This window comes from Callithrix jacchus, chromosome 3 (genome assembly GCF_049354715.1).
Source record: "Callithrix jacchus isolate 240 chromosome 3, calJac240_pri, whole genome shotgun sequence".
In the NCBI taxonomy this organism is placed as follows: domain Eukaryota; kingdom Metazoa; phylum Chordata; class Mammalia; order Primates; family Cebidae; genus Callithrix; species Callithrix jacchus.
This window is the reverse complement of record NC_133504.1, coordinates 146,997,856-147,017,782: the sequence shown is the minus strand read 5'-3', so window position 1 is coordinate 147,017,782 and position 19,927 is coordinate 146,997,856. Positions and strand designations below refer to the sequence as shown.

Here is a 19,927-nt window from a genome sequence, read left to right as displayed (position 1 = left end):
ACAGAGTAAAGAGACAACTTGTAAGACTGAAGAAAATACATGAAAACTATTCATCTCACCAGCAGCAGTTAGTATCCAGGATATAAAAGAAACTCAAACAGTGCAACAGAAAAAAAAAAACCTAATAATCTGATTTTAAAATTCTGAATAGACATTTATCAAAAAGAGTCATACTAGTGGCCAAGAAATACGTGAAGAAATGTTCAACATCACTAATCCTCAGAGAAATGAAAATCAAAACCATAATGAGATATTATCTCATCACCATTAAAATGGCAATTATCAAAAAGACAAAAGAAGAAATGCTGGTGAGGATATGGAGAAAAGGGAACTCATATACACTGTTGGTAACCATTATGAAAAATAGCATGGAGGTTCTTCAAAACCTAAAAATAGAAAACCAGATGATTCAGCAATTGTATTACTGGGTATTTATCTAAAGAAAAGGAAATATTAAAGGGACTGTTTTTAGAGACTTACTTGCCTAATCTTGGTTTGTCATTGAACACCAAACTTGTAACAGTTTCAGATTTCAGAAACAGACTTCCATTTTGTTTCATTATTCACTGGAAAAGTCACTTTCTGCAAGGTGACACCAAATTTGTCTTTCCAATGTGAATCATTAATCCCCAGTCCTGTGCAAACCAGGAAAAAGTGATCCATAATGTGTCTCTTTAAGTGTATCCCTCTTAGATGTGTTATTCATTTTCCCACAAAAATTACTACATGTATAGTCAACCTGAGTGCAAACTAGAGAACATTTATAATAAAAAGCGTTTTCTTATGTAGGATATAAACTAAGCTTATAGTTATTTTTTAAGAAAGCCACCTTAGAAAAGCTTCCTTTAAAGACATATATGTAAGGCAAGAGTTATATAACTCATACTAATGAATGACAGTAAGTTATGATAAGGTTCTTGGCAATGAATGGTTTTGATTATATTGCAGGATTGATCACTTTTTACATCTATGTATTATTGATCAGTTGGCTGCTCTTGCTGAAGAGACTTCAGCATTATTTATGATTATTTATGATCATTTACAGTAGTCATTTTCAATATAGGGAATTTGTATCTTGATTTAAAAAGTCTGACAATTCTATCATTCTTCTGTTTCCTTAGTATATTCCAAGAAATTAGATTTGGTTTAAGAAGATGTCACTTGAGGGCCAGATGTGGTGGCTCACACCTGTAATCCCAGCATTTTGAGTGAAGCACTTGAGGCCAGGAGTTTGAAATCAGTCTGGCCAATAGGGTGAAACCCCACCTCTACTAAAGATACAAAAATTAGCTGGGTGTGGTGGTGCATGCCTATAGTCCCAGCTACTTGCGAGGCCTAGACAGGAGAATTGCTTGAGCTCAGGAGGCAGAGGTTGCAGTGAGCTGAGATTGCATAAGCCTAGGTAACAGACCAAGACTGTCTCCAAAAAAAAAAAAAGAAAGGAAAGAAAATGTCACTTGAGAAGCATGAAAGTACTCAAACAGCAAGAAATAATTATCTCTAATTGGGGTTTAAAGTTAGACTCTCCAGTTAAATATGATATCTATTAATTCTGTGGAATAAGTATTATTCCACAATTTAGTGGAATTTAGTATTTAGTGAATTACAGATTTACTAAACTGACACTGAGTTGATTCTATGCAGAACTCATGACTCACACACATTTATTATTATGGCCTGCAATGTAAGAATTATCTATCCTACTTGTTAATTCTAATAAAACCTTTTTCTTTTTATATTGTATGTTTTGTGCATCTTGAATCTTCCTTGCCTCTTCTCAGTACTAATCAACAAAATTCCAGAGTTTAACCTTGGAAATTAAAGGCTAACTGTAAATAAAAGAAGTTTCCACAAATTAAAAAGAAGCTGAATTCTCCTGAATCTGCATAAATCCAGATTCAATTTTGCACAAATGCTGAATTCAGAACTTTAAAAAAAGAGTACCACTCTTATTTCTTGTCCTGGGTGGGGGGAATATGTAATCCTTTTATTTCTATTACTAAAACTGTCCTTGGAAGTGTTATTTGAACAAAGAATCCTTATGATATCAGGGATTTTCAGATGTAACGTTCTGCGAAAGTAAGCTTTAACCAGCTGGTTATGTGCCTATGACTCCTGCCTGTAATCCCAGCACTTTGGGAGGCCAAGGCAGGTGGACCACGAGGTCAGGGGTTTGAGACCAGCCTGGCCAACATTGTGAAACCCCATCTCTACTAAACATAAAAAAATTAGCAGGGCATGGTGGCTCGTGCCTGTAATCCCAGCTACTCTGGAGGCTGAGGCAGGAGAATCATTTGAACCCACGAGGCAGAGGTTGCAATGAGCCAAGATTGCACCATTGCACCCCAGCCTGGGTGACAGGGTGAGACTCCATCTCAAAAAAAAAAGAAAAAAGTAAGCTTTAACTTCTAAAATGTCTCTAATACAGATTAGTTGTTTTAGCAGATAACACTTTGTTTCCCTGGTGATAATATTTACATTAACATTTCTGTTTTGAAAAAGCACCAATAGTTATAAGATTTGTCAAACCACAAGAGGACCACCAATACTTCTCTTCTCTCTCACTCATGGGAATGCAGTGAGACCTGTGACTGTTCTGAATATGTGTGAATGAAACAAATTGTTATTTGGTGTTCAATGACCTTGATATGCTCAAACCTTAACTCATATTCTTCCTTTAAACTTCATGCATATTGAATTTCTTTGCCATCATTAACATATGCCTTATCCTTTCTGGCCTCTAGTTATGTTATTTGGCTGTTCTCTCCTCCTAAAATGCCCCTTTTTAATTCTTTCTCTATCTTCTATCTCTAACGGCCACTAAATGCTACCACATTTGAAATTCCAACCACCCTTAAACCCTAACTGAAGTTCTTTAAATTCTCATGGTGCTTTACTCATAACTCTTGGTCTATTCTGTATTATAATTATTTATAGTTATTATATCTGTTATGATATGGTAACCATCATGAAATTACAATTTGTCTGAATCTTTTTACCCTACAGTTACTATCAAAGTATCTTGTACATCATAAGACCTCAAATGAATGTTGAAAATATTTATTTCCTTTTTTGCATTACGGTATTTTTCCACAGCAGAAAAGAATATGCTGCAAATAATAAAGGAATCATAGTCTACGAGGATTCACTTGAAACAGAATATAACTTATCTCATTGATTTGTGTTTTCAATAACTGAGGTTGTATGTAGACTAGAAATAAATCTATGTTAGAGACATTCATGTAATAAATAATCGCTGAGCTATCACCACTTACTGATTGAGCTCCTACTTTGAAGTCCTTGTAGCTTATTTGTGAGGGTAAGCATCAGAGAATTTTTTTAAGTGGGAGGTTAGATTCAGTATTTTGCTTCACTTTGTCTTTTAGATTTAATTTATGAAGAGAAAGAGTGATTTTATCTTAGCTCAGTGCTTTCAGACAGCTGCTCATGCTACAGAGTAGGAAATATTTTTTTAAAAGACAGACAAGAAAAAAGAGAATAGAGTCATAACTGAGGGGAAGGAAGTTAATTTTAAGCCCCAATTATTCAAATTAAATGGTTAACTGATAACTAGTTACTGTTCTTTGTTAGAGTCTATCTTGTTTGGACCATGTATGCATGGACAACAGAAGCATTAGAAAGAAACTAAAAGTTATTCAATGTTCACCAAGAGTCAGGCCCTCTGCCAAGTGATTTGCATAAATTATTTAATCCATTATAACAACCATTTGGGATACACGTAGATTCAATATACCCTTTCTATTGAGGAGGAAACGGAGGCTTTGGAGATTTAAGTGTAGCTACAAGGTCAACAGACAAGCCAGCGTACACATTTCAGCCTCTCAGTCCCCCAGTGGTCTCTCCACTATAACATACTGAATCAACTCAAATGGAAACTGAATATGCACATTTTAACTGTACTCTTTTTTCTAACCTTTCTCTGACATTCTTTTAATTGGAGAATTTTAATTTGTTATCTGACTTTAGGCTCTAAACATTCTGAATAATTACATAATCAAGGCATAATCCTAAGTCACAGAGTAAATAGAACTTTCTCAAATACTTTCCCGTATTACGGAAACATGATAAAGTTAAAGCAAATATAGCCCAAAAAGGCTTGTACTCTGGTTCCAGAGTCAGGCTCAGTGGAATTTAAAGCCAGCAGGAGGTGAGGATAAAACTGGTACAGCTGGAAAAAAGGGCAGGTTCCCTAATCATCTCAGTAGATTACAGTTTTGTTACTGAGAAGAGTTGGAGGGTCACCCTACTGAGAGCGTCTTCAAGCATGTTTTCCTCTAGCTTCAGAACTTACTTTGTATATGAGATGTTTGAATAAATCTTTGAACCTACGCATTTCTCAGCAGAACACAGAAAAGGAACTGATTAGAAATTTAAATTTCAGAAACATTCAAAGTTGAAAAATAGATATTTCTTCCCAAAATACTACACAGAGGCTTCTAGTGAGTCTTATTATGCTCATTACAAAGGGTAAGTACACTGGCATCCACACTTGGATGGACTGTTTGAAAACACACAGGATTGTCAGACAAATGAGAGCAGGTAAAAGAAAAGATAATATGTCAATTCTCAATTATTCAATATCCCTCTATGCAGTCAGTGACCTTTATTGAATCTGCTGTCTTATTAATCATTTGCATATCCAGCAGAAGGTGGGAAGGGTCAGTTTGTCAGTGTCTTTTACTGGAAGTCCCTTGTTCAGAGAGTTGCAGTGAACTTGACAAAGCATACATGAACATAGAAGACAGACCACTAGACCTCAAGCATCTTTCATTGTAATGGAAAAACAAAGAAGTACACAGAAATTTTGTCATTATTATGGTCAGTGCCCTTTGGCATGGAACACATATGAGTAATCATCTCATGAAATGAAGATGGCACATTAGTCTTACGTGTTTCACAAATACAGGGCCTCTGTTCTGTGCTAACCACTTTAGACATGGCAGTGTGGCAGATAGCACACACTTTGTATTAATTACTTATTTGGCTGTTCCCCCATCCTCAATACTGTAAGTTTTAAGCACTAAAAAATTTCTTTCCACTTATTACACTATATCAGGTACTTTATACAGTAGGGTGCTCAATAACTATGTTTGAATGCATGACTGAATAAATGAATATAATGTTTTCAGTGTCACTTTGGCATGTACACAATCACCACAAATTTTGCCCTTTTCAAAACAAAGCCTTTTTAAGAAAACATGTAATCTTCTATTGGCTGACAGGTGACAGATTTTGTTGCATAATAGAGATTGTTAAATAACCACTTCTCATGCAAAAGACCTATAAGATGAAGGTACATTTGATCTGAAGAACTTCCCAATCCACTCTTATCAAAAACCCTTTTGTGATACCATTTCAGGGTCACGCCGCATTCATTCTCTCTACAGAGGTATTTTAACTCCCCATGCTAAGGGCTGGAGGCAGAGCAGCAAACTAACATGCCACGCATATGGAGCTTTCAGTTCAGAGGTAGTAAAGTCACTAAAAGAGACAAAAATTACAAACCATGGTGAAAAGTTAAAGCAGGGGTGTCCAATCTTTTGGCTTCTCCAGGTCACACTGGAAGAAGAACTGTCTTGGGCCACACATAAAATCCATTAACACTAATGACAGCAGATGAGCTAAAACAACAACAAAAAAATCTCATTATTATTGAAGAAAGTTTATGAATTTTTGTTGGACCACATTCAAAGCTGCCCTGGGCCACATGTGACCTGCAGGCCAAGGGTTAGACAAGCTTGTGTTAAGGTAAAGCATTATATTATCTGTGTTAAAATAAAGCAGTATATATTTCTACTTATTACAATACAGCAGATGTTTTATATATTAGAGTGCCCAAAAACCATTTTTGAATGTGTGACTGGGATAAATGAATAAAAGGTTTTCAGTGTGACTGCAGCATGGTCACAATTACCTTGATCCTCCTAATCCTTACTTGGGACTAAACAGAAAATCCTGATCTATTCTTAGATAGGGATTAGAATGATCAAGGCCATATGCAAAATATTTCAATTAAATGTTTTCATTCTAACAAGAAATTGAATCAGTTCTTCAAAGCTGATATGCGGTCCCCAACCTTTTGGTACCAGGAGCCGATTTTGTGGAAGACAATTTTTTTCACAGATCAGCAGGAATAGTTTCAGGCTGATTCAAGCACATAACATTTATGGTACACTTTATTTCTATTATTATTATACTGTAATATAAAATGAAATATTATACAAGTCATCATAATATAGAATCAGTGGAAGCCCTGAACTTGTTTGTATATCTCCTTGCCCATGTATTAAACTTTAAGAAAATGTATTCTACACATTTTCTACACATGTGCCTGAGATTACTGTCTTTCTGCATATTAAATGACAAGAACCAGTTCCATAGGCATACTTAAGGAGGAACCAAGAGCCATGTAAGCTTCTTTTCTTTATAAATTATCCAACCTCAGATATTTATCTATAGCAATGTGAGAACTAACATACTATGTCCTGGCATCAACTCTACAATTAAAAAGGGAGCATATATCTTTGATAAATGGCTCACCATAGAAAACATAAACCAGAGAATGTAACTAGAAGGAGAAAAGCGGTTAGAAATAGAGATATAAATCTGGGAGGTGTATACTTAATTCCTATGCAGAATGCATAAGAAATATGACATCCCAATAGAGTAGATATGGAAAAGGTATAACCCAAATACAGGTTACTAATAATCATATACGTTTTGAAGTAAGATTCAAAAGGGAAAATAAAACTCAGATAAACTCAATGTCACTAAGTCTAAAGGAAGTGTCTTAAGAGAGCAGAGGCAGCAACAACTACCAAATCCTGAAGACTGGGGAAAGCCAGATGAATATATAGAGAAAAACACTGATGGGAATTGATGACTATGAGACCGTTATGTCATTTTATAATACTGTGACTTTTAACAGTTGTGGGAGCAGAAACCATATGAAAAGGGATGACAGAGTAAGAAAATTGTGAGAAACTTCAGCTCATTTAGATATTAATCTTTACAGATAATCTAAGAAAAAAAAGAAGTGTGCAAAACAATATTGAATGTTGAAGATTCAATAACACAAATGTTATTGGATTGGCAAACTGGAATTCTATGGAAATATTTAAGTTTGAAGCTAAAGATCCAGTTCAAAACAAGAATGTAAATGTGTAGCCATAAACTGTAGTACTGAGAAAACAAGGTCACAGAGAGTGTGAAGAAGAGTTTTGAGAATATTGGGAGTAAATAAGAAGCTAAAAAAAGCAATTAAATGAACAACAAAATATGCAAAAGATATATTTAAGTTATTTATGAGGAAACATTACAATAATTGAAAGATAAAAATTGTGGCCAAAGATACGCATTCTTGGATAGAAACACTAATCATAAAGGTAACAATTATTTTTAAGTCAAACTCTACATATAATATGATCCCAATTTTAAAATACCAACAAGTTGCTTCGTCTTCTGGAGAAATACATATCTTGATTCTAGAGTTCAGATGGTAATATAAACAGGCATGAAAATCTGTGAAACTGATGAAAAAAGACAAGAAATATGGAAACAATATCTATTTCAAATGTTAAAATGCATTTTACAGCTAGAATAACTAAACCAGTATAGTGAATGCTAAGCATGAAGATTTAATGTCAATAACATTAAAACGTCAGCAAACAAACTCTAGCACATTTGGCAATTATGTACAGGATAAAGATGGCATTGCAAATTCATGTTGAAAATGAATATTTCACTAAAATATATTAGGGCAACTAAGTTACCATTTAGAAAACAAATAAAAACATTTGAGTGCTTTTATCCAACTTTCTTAGCAAGCATCTTACTCTAATTATTCCCCAACCCTTCTCTTCTTCACCTTGATTGTTATATTGCCTTATCAGCCCGATAGAATATATTATTAATAAATCAAATATTTAAATACAGAATATGAAGTGTACATAATATTACTAAAAGAAATCATGGAAATATTTTTAAATAATCTCACATTGAAGCTACTGTCTATCATAAACAGAAAAACAAAAACATAAGTAATGAATGACAAAAATCTAGAGGAAAAGTATCAAAAGATAAACTGGGAAAAATATTGATAACTAATATCCTATGCAATATGCAAGTCTCCAAACCGCAAAAAAATAAACCCCTTGAAAGAAAAAGAAGCAAATTATATAAGCTGAGAATTCATAAAAATGGAAATATAAGTGATTCTTAAACTAGAAAAAAACTTTCAATCATAATAAGAGAAATAAAAGTAAGACTTTTTTTCCCTATTAGATTGATAAAGACCAAAAAAATCTGATAATATTCATGACATTGATGTGGATGATGTAAGAAAAGGGGCATTATTACACACTGCTGGTGAGAATATAATGTGTATGAAAGCATGACATAAATAAATGACAATTTGAAAGCATCTCTCAAAATTACAAATGCACCTAGTTTTAACTTCAGGAATACTTACACACAGACATGAAAGCTCAGCACAAGGCTGTATGTTGCAACATTGTTTATATTAGCAAAGTTATCAAATCAAATATTTCTCTAGTGTGTAGACATCCTAAAATAAAAATGAGTTGCTTTTAAAATCAGAAAAAAATGCAGTAACTGTTATGAGATACACAAATTGCCTCCACAACACACACACACAAACGTTAATAAGGCAGACTGTTTGAGAGTAGAAAAACAGTTTGATAGCTGCATTTTGGGACAGTAAGCAGGCCTAGCCCTCCTGGTGAAACAGAAGTGAAAATGGTTTTCACCGGAAAAAACTGCATAAGATACAGCATGTTACAGAACTATCAATTCGGGCTTTCAATGCATAAAGTAACATAGATCCATTTACTTATTAGAGACACAAGCTTTTTCAATAGCCTTTGAAAATTTGTACTGTCTGAAAAATATAAATAAGTAATGTGTCACCTAATGATGGGAACATATTCTGAGAAATACATCATTAGGCAATTTCATCAATGTACAAAAATCATAAAGTGTACTTACACAGCCTAAATGATATAGCCTACTACACACCTAGGCTGTATGATACAGCCTATTGCTCCTTGCTACAAATCTGCATAGCAAGTTACTTTGCCAAATGCTGTAGGCAACTATAACTCGAGAGCAAGTATTTATGTATCTATACATGTCCAAACACAGGAAAAGCAAAGTAAAAATATCATATAAAAGATAAAAATGGTACATCTTTATAAGGCACATATGAATGGACTGGAAATTGCTCTGGGTGAGGCAGTGAGTGAGTGGTGAGTGAATGTGAAGGCTGAGGACATTACCATACACTACTGTAGACTTTAGAAAAACTGTACACCTAGGCTACGTTAAATTTATTAAAAATTTCTTCCTTCAATAATCAATTAACCATGGCTTACCATAACATTTTACTGTGTAAGTTAATTTTTTAAACTTTGATTACTTTGTGATACATTTAGCTCAAAACGCATTGTAAAACTCTACAAACATACTTTATATACTTATTCTATAAGTTTTTTTCTGTGTTAAAAATTTTTACTATTTTTAAAACTTTTTGTTAAAAACTAAAATGCAAAAACACACATTAGCCTAAATGTACCCAGGATTAGGATCGTCAATATCACTATCTTCCACCTCCACATCTTGTCCCAGTGAAAGATCTTCAGAAGCAATAGCACACATGACACACATAGAGCTGTCATGTCCTGTGATAACAATGCTTTCTTCTGGAATATCCTATGGAATGATCTGCCTGAGGCTGCGTTACAGTTAAACATTTTTAAAAAATAAGAAGGAGCACAAGCTAAAATAATGAATAAAAAGTATAATATAGTGAATATATAATCCAGGAATATAGTCATTTATTATTAAGTATGAACTTTCTATAATGGTATGTGATAGATTTTTTAATCACTGACAGTGCAGTGAGTTGTTTACACAGCACCACCACAAAAATGTGAGTAATGCATTGCACTATGACATGATGACAGCTATAATGTCACAACAGCTCTAACTTCACCAAAGCTACAACGTCACTAGAAAATAGGTATTTTTCAGCTCCACTACAGACTCATGTGACCACTGTAACATATGCAGCCTACCATTAATTAAAACATCATTATGTAGCACAAGAATGCATATTGACACTAAAATTATGAATTTTAAGTAAATGTGTGTAGTTTTACATATTGATTCACCAATAATTTAATTCACTTCATATTTAACTACAGCAACATTTGAGATATATTCATTTTAACATGTTGACTTCAGTGCAGGATTCAGTTTCCAAAAGAAATAGTGCCTAAAGACCTTTAAGAGACTCTGAGACTTAGTTCAATAAAAATGTAGTAGTTTAAGAAATAAAGATACTTTAAAAATAACAAAAAATGGAAACACTCAAGTGTCCATCAACAGATGAATGGATAAACAAAATGTAGTGTGCACGTGCATACACACACACACACACACGGAGGAATATGGTTCAGCCATAAGAAGCTATGAAGTAATATACACATGACAACATGAATAAACTCTGAAAACTGTATGCTAAGTGAAATAAGCCAGATGCAAATGGACAAATATTGTACGATTCTATTTATATGAAGTATCTAGAATAGACAAATTCATAAAGACTTAAAGCATATTACATTGCCAGAGTCTGTTGAGGAGGTGGGGATGGGGATATACTGCTTAAGGGATTTAGAGTTTCTCTTTAGGGTCGTTAAAAAATTTTGGACATGGGTAGTGATGATGGTTCAACAACACTGTGAATGTAATTAATGCCACTGAACTATACACCTATAAGCAGCTAAAATGAAATCTTTTACATTGTATAGATATTTTACTACATTAAAAAATTAAGATAAAGATAAGACAGCACTTTTAGAAAACTAATAGCAGTCAAATATCCCTGAGGGGATTTTGTACCATGCCCCTTTGTATGTTCCTATACTGCCTTATGCTGTATGTTGCCACATTTCAGAAATAGCAAAGCTCAGGATAAGGTATGGAGATTAATAATAATAATTAACCATAGAACAAATTTACAAATGAGGGAAGATACAAAGGTCAGAATTTCTCAATCTAAAAACTAAGGTTGAAATAACTTAAATTGCTGTAAACATTGAAGAAATGGAAGTCAACATAGATATTTATGAAATCTTAGATGCCTAGAACTTAAATCTAGAAAACAGTACACTCTAGAAGTACATTACTATGTTTCATAGATCAAAGCAGTCTGCCAACTACAAGCGAAATAGTTTCCAAAATTTTGAGGGTTAATTTGTACATTATCAGCATCAAATTATCAAGGGACGTTAAAAGGTATATAAGGTACATTTCTAGTCTATGGAATTTGACATCAAATGAAATAATTATGCTGCCTCATAGGTACCACTTTAAAAGTTAAAAAAATGCATAAACTAGCAATATGTCTTGCATTTGGAGTAATTTAAATCATCTGTAATATAATAAGTGATCTAATATATTTCTATAAAAAATGCAAACATGTATAACACATATATTTCAGAAACTCACTCTCAGTCAAATTAGATGACATAATTGGCATTCTGTATTAGAGGAAGTGTGCAGGCAGACTATAGTCATAGAAGTTGGTCTCCTTATTATCTTCAGCATTTTTAAGGAAGATTGGACTTGTGCCATAGAAAAGTATCTATCGTTCACTATCAGACTTGGTGTTCATGCATCAAAGCATAATTTGGTCCATTAACTGTGGGTAAAATAACAGTATAGAATATTCTGTGATAACACAAACATAACTTGATGCAGTATTGGCATTCATAGTTTCTCTCAAGTGTGTGGTGTTAAGGCACACTGAAGATGGTCAATCCCTAATATTCAAAACCTTGGCAGCTTCCATTTCACTTGTCTTCTGGGAAAACCCAGTGTGTCACAGCTGGAAGAAGTGGTAATGTGCTCAAATTTCCTTCTGTATTTTATCCCAGGACCTGGTAATTCTGAATGGCATTTGGCCCAATCACAGAATTTTTCTTCCGCATTAGTTTTGCCTTTCCTGGAACTTTTTTTTTTTTTTTCAAAATCTGCACCAAATAAATCTCAGGATCATGCCATGAAATCAAAGTCCCCAGACCCTGTTTTTGAATCAGGTTCTTTATGCATTTAGCGCCTTTTCAAGACATCAACTCATTATCATTTTTAGGATTCATTTTGGGAATATTTTCTTATTTTAACTCCTTTAAGCCTCTGTGATTATAAATAGTGTCCTTATTATGGCCTGCTTCTGGCTTTTCTCACAGAGACTTTGCTGAGACTCCCAGAGTTGAGCAGCCTATTTTTGTGCTCTCTTGAGGAGAGTTGTTCCCCAGCCCTCCCTCATTGTGAATTTGTTCTGGGCTGTGGACTGCCTCATGTTTTGATGTTTCTGTCCATTAACTAGCTCTTGCCTTTCAACCAGGAGCTTCAGTTTCCTGTTTACTGCCCTCTTTGTTGCAGCTCTTTGCTTAGTGCTTCAGTCCCCTTGTCAATAGCATCCATGGTAACTTCCTGTGTCATCTCTTGCCCCTCCTTCTCCACAGATTGCTTTTCACCAATTTGGCTTTCCAAAGACAGCCTGTCAGCCGCTCAAAGTCCCTTAGACTGTGCTCATTTTAATTATTATTAAAAGGCAGTAAGGCTGACACAAATAGGCAACCATCTACACTGTGTTATTGAAAAGGCACAAGGAATTAGTCCTGTCCAGGCTGCCAGAAATTCTACACAAAAGATTTATTTCCTGATTTCGAAATTTTTAATATTTTTAGGGAATCTTGATCAAAATGCAAATAGTCTTTTCTGTCAATTCTCAGGTTTTTCTCCATATATCTACTGTTATGCCTATCATATATTCTATTGTACCTGGTATTGCTTATTGCAATTAATTTTATGTTTCTGTGCCCTCGTAAGACTGAAAGCCATTTGCATAGCAAAGATGTGTCAATACTTGTATCTTAGTGTCTAAGGTAGTACATATTAATGGTGGGTCTTAATATATGGTTGATGAATTTAAAAATATAAAATATAGGTGGAGAGGTGAGAAACTTATACCATTAATTTTAATGCATTTATTTTAATTGTAGTACTTATGAGTATCCATTAGGATACTGAAACAATTGATGCAGCAGTAAACCCAGATAACAAAGGCTTAAATACAACATGAGGATGTTCTCTCATCATGAAGAGTCCAAGGGAAGGCAATTACTGGTATTAATTTAGAACTTCAAGAATGTCAGGGCTAAAGTCTCAGTAATTTCTGATCTTTCCCTCAAGGTTGCAAGGTGACTGCTCTACATCCAGTCATCATGTCTACCTTCCAGGAAATTATAAAGGAAGGAGGGTCCTGAAGGAAGATAAGGAAAAAATCTGTATCAGGAAAACAGAAATTTCCCAGAAATTCCATCGAATTTTTGTTTATATCTCACTAGAAACAATTACGACAGATTATCTTTCATACCAATAAGGAGAATGAGAAAATAGAGGACTTGTGTATTTGTTTTTGTCCGTAACAATAATAGGATTCAGCAAGTAAGAAAGAGGATATTATATTAAACAAGCGAGAAGAATTCTGTGTCATTAGGGATAGTTTCGTGCACTGAGGAGTATATGAGTGCTGAAAGAGAGCCAATGTAAACACAAGAAAGAGCACACATGAAGTCAACTAATGGCTGCTTCCCCATCCTGCCCACTAATGGCTGATAGTAGTTAGGCATTTGATCTATCAGCTCTAAAGCCTGACTGAACGCATGAGCTTCATGGGAATTCTAATACAACATCTTTATATTTTTCATTCAGTCTCTTATGAGCTTCATAAATAAGCCTTTTCCTGAACACTTTCAATGTACCTGGTACTGTGATACAATACCTACTTCAAGTTGTCCACTGTAAACTGAACTTTGCAGTAACAGAGTGGTCATAGGGTCTTTAGTGGCCCCCTGAAGAGGTACCTAATTCAAGCTGGTTATATCCTTGTGCAGGAAGGTTATTCTGGAAAGGATTACAGTAAAAAGTAAAAGAGGAGCTGAGTCTTGAAAAAAATAAAAGGACTCACCAAATGAAGACATGCAAAGGCTGTTACTGACATAGGGAGTTGGTGCATAAAGAAAGACACAGGGAGGCAAAGAAAGCAGAAAGCATTCTAGGATCTGTAACTTTTTCAGCAAAGCACAACATCCAAGGAGTGAGGACAATGGCAGTGAGTGAGACAAGCTAGAAGAGAGGTAAGCAAGAACTAAAGATGGTTTTGAGCAATGAGACACTATTATTTTAACCTTATATTAGTTCTATGCCTTAGAAAAATTAGCCTGCTCTTTAATTGATTGGAGAGGGGTAAAACTGGAGAGGTGGAATTAATTCTGTTAGGAAACTCTTCTAATTATTCAAAATATCAAGGCCTAAACTAAAACAATATCAGAGGTTCCACAGACAGTAAACAAATTAAAGAGCCCACTTACGTGTGTGTGTGTGTGTGTGTGTGTGTGTGTGTGTGTGTGTGATGGGCTGGCAGGAAAAGCCACTGTAGAGGTGGGCGTAATGAGGGCAAAATACTAAAAAACTCCAAGTTCTTCACTCATTCATTGGTTCTGTTAATTTTAACTGATTTTTGTAAGGTTAATTCGTGTTTGGGGTAATATAATATGCATACAAACTCATAATAATGCCTATACCTCTGACCCAAGCAGGACATAACACAACTTAAGCAAGAAAACAGTCACTTAGTCATTGAAGAGCCTAACAATGCACTTTGAATTGTGGTTAAACAGCCTACTTTTCAGAGCAAATCTCAAGAGCCAAAAAAATTAATATGCAACACCAGATTTTATTAAGCAAAGAATAGGCCTGTTCACACTGTGTTTCTGTGATGAGCTACTCAGTAGCCTTCCAAACTACTTATTAATGAAATGAGAAACGTATTACATTGGCCTCTGTAGCAATTACAGAAAATCTGGTATATAAAAATCAAAAAATAATTTTTAGCCCATAAAGAAAATGATACAAGCTTCATAAAGCCAATGCAAGTAATCAGATACTTAAATCGAATGCCAATGCACATAAGAATTACACTATGCTCCCAGGTCCAGGAAACAAAAAACACGAAATAAATGGTGAGTTAGAAGGCTGCAGCAGTTTCTAAAATTAACATTCCATTACCCTGATTTTATATTATTCATAAAGATGCCTTCAAGTTCACTAACCTAATACCCCTATTCGTCGTCACTGCTATTATCAGCTCAATCGTGCTAACAACAAGGAATGTTTTAATGCAGCACCACATTTGAAAAAACTTCATAGAATAATAAATGCCCGAAGCAATTCTGGCTTTCAGACAAGAGCATCCATATAAAATGATTCCTCTATGCTTTTTCAAAAGATTGCTTTCCTCTATGTTTGGGCATTGGGGGATTATTTGACAGTAATGACAAATAAATTAACAAATCAGTAGAAATGAATAAGCATGATTAAATTAAATACATAGCACTGTGGTTATGGGCTCGCCATAAGTCAGAGAGACCTGATTTAGAATCTTGGCTTTTCCATTTATGAGGTTTCTTAGAATCACTAAGCCTCATCATACTACAGAAATAATAGGCCAGGCATGGTGGCTCACGTTTGTAATCCCAGCCTCTTTTGGGAGGCTGCGGAGGGTGGATCACCTGAGGTCAGGAGTTCGAGACCAACCTGACTAACATGATGAAACCCCATCTCTACTAAAAGTACAAAAATTAGCCAGGCATGGTGGTGGGCACCTGTAATCCCAGGTGCTCAGGAGGCTGCAGCAGGAGAATCACTTGAACCTGGGAGGTAGAGGCTGCAGTAAGCCGAGATCACACCATTGTACTCCAGCCTGGGCGACCAGAGTGAGACTCTGTCTCAAAAAAAAAAAAAAAAAAATAGTACCATGTTCACAGATTTGTGAAAAATAAGGAGTGTGTCATAAAGTACCCAAATCTGGCATATAATATTAAACACATATTAATGTAAAGGATGCATTAAGGACATCCTTTGAAGTAGTGATTTGCATTCCTCTTTTACAAAAGAGACTGAGGCTCCAAGAGAGTCAGCAACTTGTCCACAGCCATGATTTTTACAAGTAAATATGAAAGCCAGGATTCAAACACAGGTCTATTAAGACAGATTCACTGCTCTGATTTTTTAAATCCATGTTTTTAAAAACATTCTTTCAACAAGCCAGGAATTAATCTAAATATTGTACTGAGCTTATGGTTTCAGAATCAAAGGAGAGAGGAACATACAGAAAAAAATTTAAAAAAAAGCAATCTACTGCAAACAGTTCACAACTGTAGTTCTGTAAATTATTATATTTCAAACAATTTATATGAGGCATGGTTAAAACAATCAAGATAATTTAGTCTGGAGAAGAGACAATAAGGGAAAATAATTGCAATTACCAAATTTACAGAAATGTGCTTTAGAATATTATATGCACTTTTACTTTGCAAGTATGGTTTATATTCCCAAAGGATTAAAAATTAAATACAAGAAAAAATAAAAGTTACAAAACAGGCACTTGCCAATTTTGGCTGCAAATGTATGGGGTTATTCCCTGGTGGCAAGTAATAAATAAGAGCCTATTTATAAATTATGGGTGAATTATTATGCTTATATTTGCACATTGCATCACCATAGAGAAGTTGCTGGCTTGTAAGGAAATATCAACATTTGGATTATTTAGTTTTTACACAATCAATATTTTTAAAGCAAATGTAATGTCTGAATTCTCATGTTAAATTATTATAACACCCATGACTTTACCAAAAAGAAAATGTTCACAGATTTGCCACTTAACAAAGTTATTACCACCGAATAACTTGATTATCCTATAAAATTTTATCTCAAGATGTAATTTCACACTTAATACACAATATAATATTGGCCATTAGCTTGACTGAATAAATTTAGGAATTAAATATTCCTAAATTCAGCTTTCAAGCTGATCACTGACTCCAGACACGGTCATGGATAAAGACAAGAAAAAAATTAAATACAGATTTCTAGACAGTAACACACCATACTGACCAAGTCAACCCAGCATAAAAAGCCCCATCACCATCTAACAGCAAAATTAAATTTCTAAAACGTCTGAATGTCACAGAAGCATATAAATATACAACCACACCAGGGGGCGCTCTTAACACTAAAATGATGGATAGCATATTTTAAGAAACGTGGTGGTCTCAGCTGGCCGAATGAAAGATTTTTCTAAGCATGCAGTACTTGGCACAAGTGCTTATCTTTTGAAAATGTTTGCTGGCAATACACACATTTTCTTTTGTATCCAACTGTTGGTGTAGTTAAGACTATCGAGTTAGTCTATCAAGTAAAACATTTACTGATGATAAAAAATATTTTATTTTTGAAACATTTGTCTACTTAAACTGACATCTGTCTCTTACACTTTCTGTACTTGAGCTTATTCTCAATAATAAACGTCGTGCTTAAAAGTACATAGAATTTTAAAAAATGAATTCAGTGTGAATTTTATTTTTTACAAAATTTCCCACCAGAACTTTAACTTTTACTTTGTGAAAGTATAATCTAGGTAGTGTGGATCTTTTCCATATCTTCTCATTACCTGTTAGAAATCTGAAGCCCAAATGCTCTCCTCAGAAAGTTTAAGATTCTGCTTCCTAAAAATACAATTAGAAAATTAGTGTCAGGTTTCAAAGACAATGAAAAAGACAAAGGTAAGTACAGACTATGTCACTCAGAGAAAGTCACCATATACTATTCCATTAATAGTAAATATTTTCATACAAATGATATCTGATTTAAACAAATTTTAAGGAACAACTTAAATTTGAAATGGGAGCATCATAAAGCACGACAAGGGGATAGCTACCTGTCTTCCAGTAGTGGTAGAGAATGAGTCTTTAAACTTTTCTCAACCCATCTGGTTGAGATAACACTCTTTTTTTATATCAGCTACCTTCATGAGTCAACATCCACCTGTACCCAACCTCGATAGGGAAGTTCTGCCCAAGGTTTGCTTAATATGCACAGAGACTTCTCAGCAACTCCTTTCATGTGAGTTCAAGGAAACAGGAATGGAATTCTCTAATATTTGAGCCCTAAATCAAATTAACCAGCATAAAATGCCTCAAATGTGGTTGAAAGAAATACATTTTTCATTCTACAACAAAAGTAAGGCTTTAAAGTGAAAAGCATCTAGAGAAAATGATACATTTATTTACTACTTTAAAGTATATGTGAATAATGGAAAGTCCTACCCCAAATGCAGATTTTAATAATTTTCAAGGATGTAGGAACACAGAAAGAAAAAAGAACATACAGGCCACAGAAGAAAAAACCCTGCAGGAAGGGTATACTGGGAGAGGAGTCAAGTGACTACTATTGCCTGTTTTACCTCCTTCTTAATGCTTGGAGTGAAACAAGAACTGAGATGGTTACATGCAGCTGTTTGGTGAGAGGCAATATTTGATGTAAAATAATCTGGCATATGGTTAAATTGCATGAGTTTCTATCAACAGCAAAGTCAGAGGCAGTGGTGTTGGGGTTCTGTGTGGTCAATCCTAGAAGCAGGTTCTGAGCCAGTTGCTAGGAAACAGAGATACACCTTACCCCCATAAGGGCTGGAATGGTAACCAGAGGGCTACCAATTAACCTAAATTTTAAATCAGACCCTAGTGACAACTGAAGATGCTAAACAAGAAATGGCAAGTTTCCAAAGTTTTGAAAGAAAAAGTTTTTCAAGTGCCTAAGAGTCCAGGCTTCATTGAAGGTGCTGCAGATACTAAGATGAGAATAAGAGTAACTGCATTATTTGTTCCTCCATTCAACAAATATTTAATGATCATCTATTTATGTAACAGGAACATATAAGGGCTTGACATAGAACAATGAACAAAAGAGACAGAGGTCTGTGTCCTCATGAAACTGACATTCTAGTAGGAAACAGGGACCATAAACAATAAATATAAGGAGTAACTTGTATAGAATGTGGCAAGATTATAATTACAAAGAACATTTAGTGAGGCAAGAAGAGTGTGGGAAAAAAGACAAGTTATTGGTGGAAAATAACTATTCTAGGTTTAGATATGTGAAATTTGAGATGTCCATTAGATCTATCCAAGAGGAACTATATATAAACTATGCTGTTGTCTATATTGGTGTGAAATTTGAGGAAGATAGAGCTTAACACTGTAGATATAGCATGAGATATAAGAGGAAATGAGAGCAGACAGAGGAGAGAGGACAGAGAACAAGCCCTCAACTGGACAGACTCAGGTGCTCCATTATCCTCACTTTATGGTGTTCATGTCCCTGTATGATTCCCATCTCCTAGAATGTAGGGAGGGTCTGTAACTTGTTTCTAACCAACAGAATATGTGATGGTGAGATGTATGTGAAGCAAGCAGTCATGTAGGGGAAACAATTTGGCAAGAAACTGAGGGAAGCCTCTAGAAAATGAGGGCAGCCTCTAGCTGCCGGCTTGCAAGGCCTCCAGCCTTCAGCCAACAAAACATAAGGCCCTCCCTCCTATAGCTTCAAGAAAATTAAAAGTCTGCAGAAAACTTGAGTAAATTTAGAAGGAAATCCTTCTGAAGCCAACCATTCAGATGGCATCCCAGGCCCAAGTGACACCCTGACTGCATCCTTGCAGAAGACCCAGGTAAGCTGTGAGCAGAGTTCTGACACACAGAAACTACAAGATAAAAAACGTCTGTTGTTTTAAACCACTACACTTGTAGTAATTTGTTATGTACCAGTGGAAAAGTAATATGATTCCTGGGTTACTCCAGCATTTGCAGGCCAGGGAGCTAAGAAAGCACCAATAAAAAGACCAAGGAAGAGAAAGGCTGGGGAGGTAAGAGGAAAACCAAGAGAAAAGCATTTCTGCAAGTGGCTTCTTGCCAGCTTT

The 19,927-nt window shown here is 34.9% G+C and overlaps 1 protein-coding gene across 32 annotated transcripts in view; it reads right to left on the bottom strand.

The window, feature by feature from the left end:
• Positions 1 to 19,927, bottom strand: part of COX7B2 (cytochrome c oxidase subunit 7B2) — a 130,537-nt gene that overhangs the window by 51,262 nt on the left and 59,348 nt on the right. For 27 of the 32 annotated variants that reach the window (XR_008480240.2, XR_008480241.2, XM_035293763.3 and 24 more), the window contains one exon: positions 17,621 to 17,675. The exons of 1 other annotated variant lie outside the window; for it this stretch is intronic. The gene's annotated coding sequence lies outside the window, so the exon portion shown is untranslated. Of the gene's footprint in view, positions 1 to 5,526; positions 5,643 to 11,550; positions 11,744 to 17,620; positions 17,676 to 19,927 lie in introns of all 32 variants that reach the window. 4 more of the 32 variants (XR_013533130.1, XR_013533131.1, XM_035293766.3 and 1 more) reach the window with 2 other exon arrangements.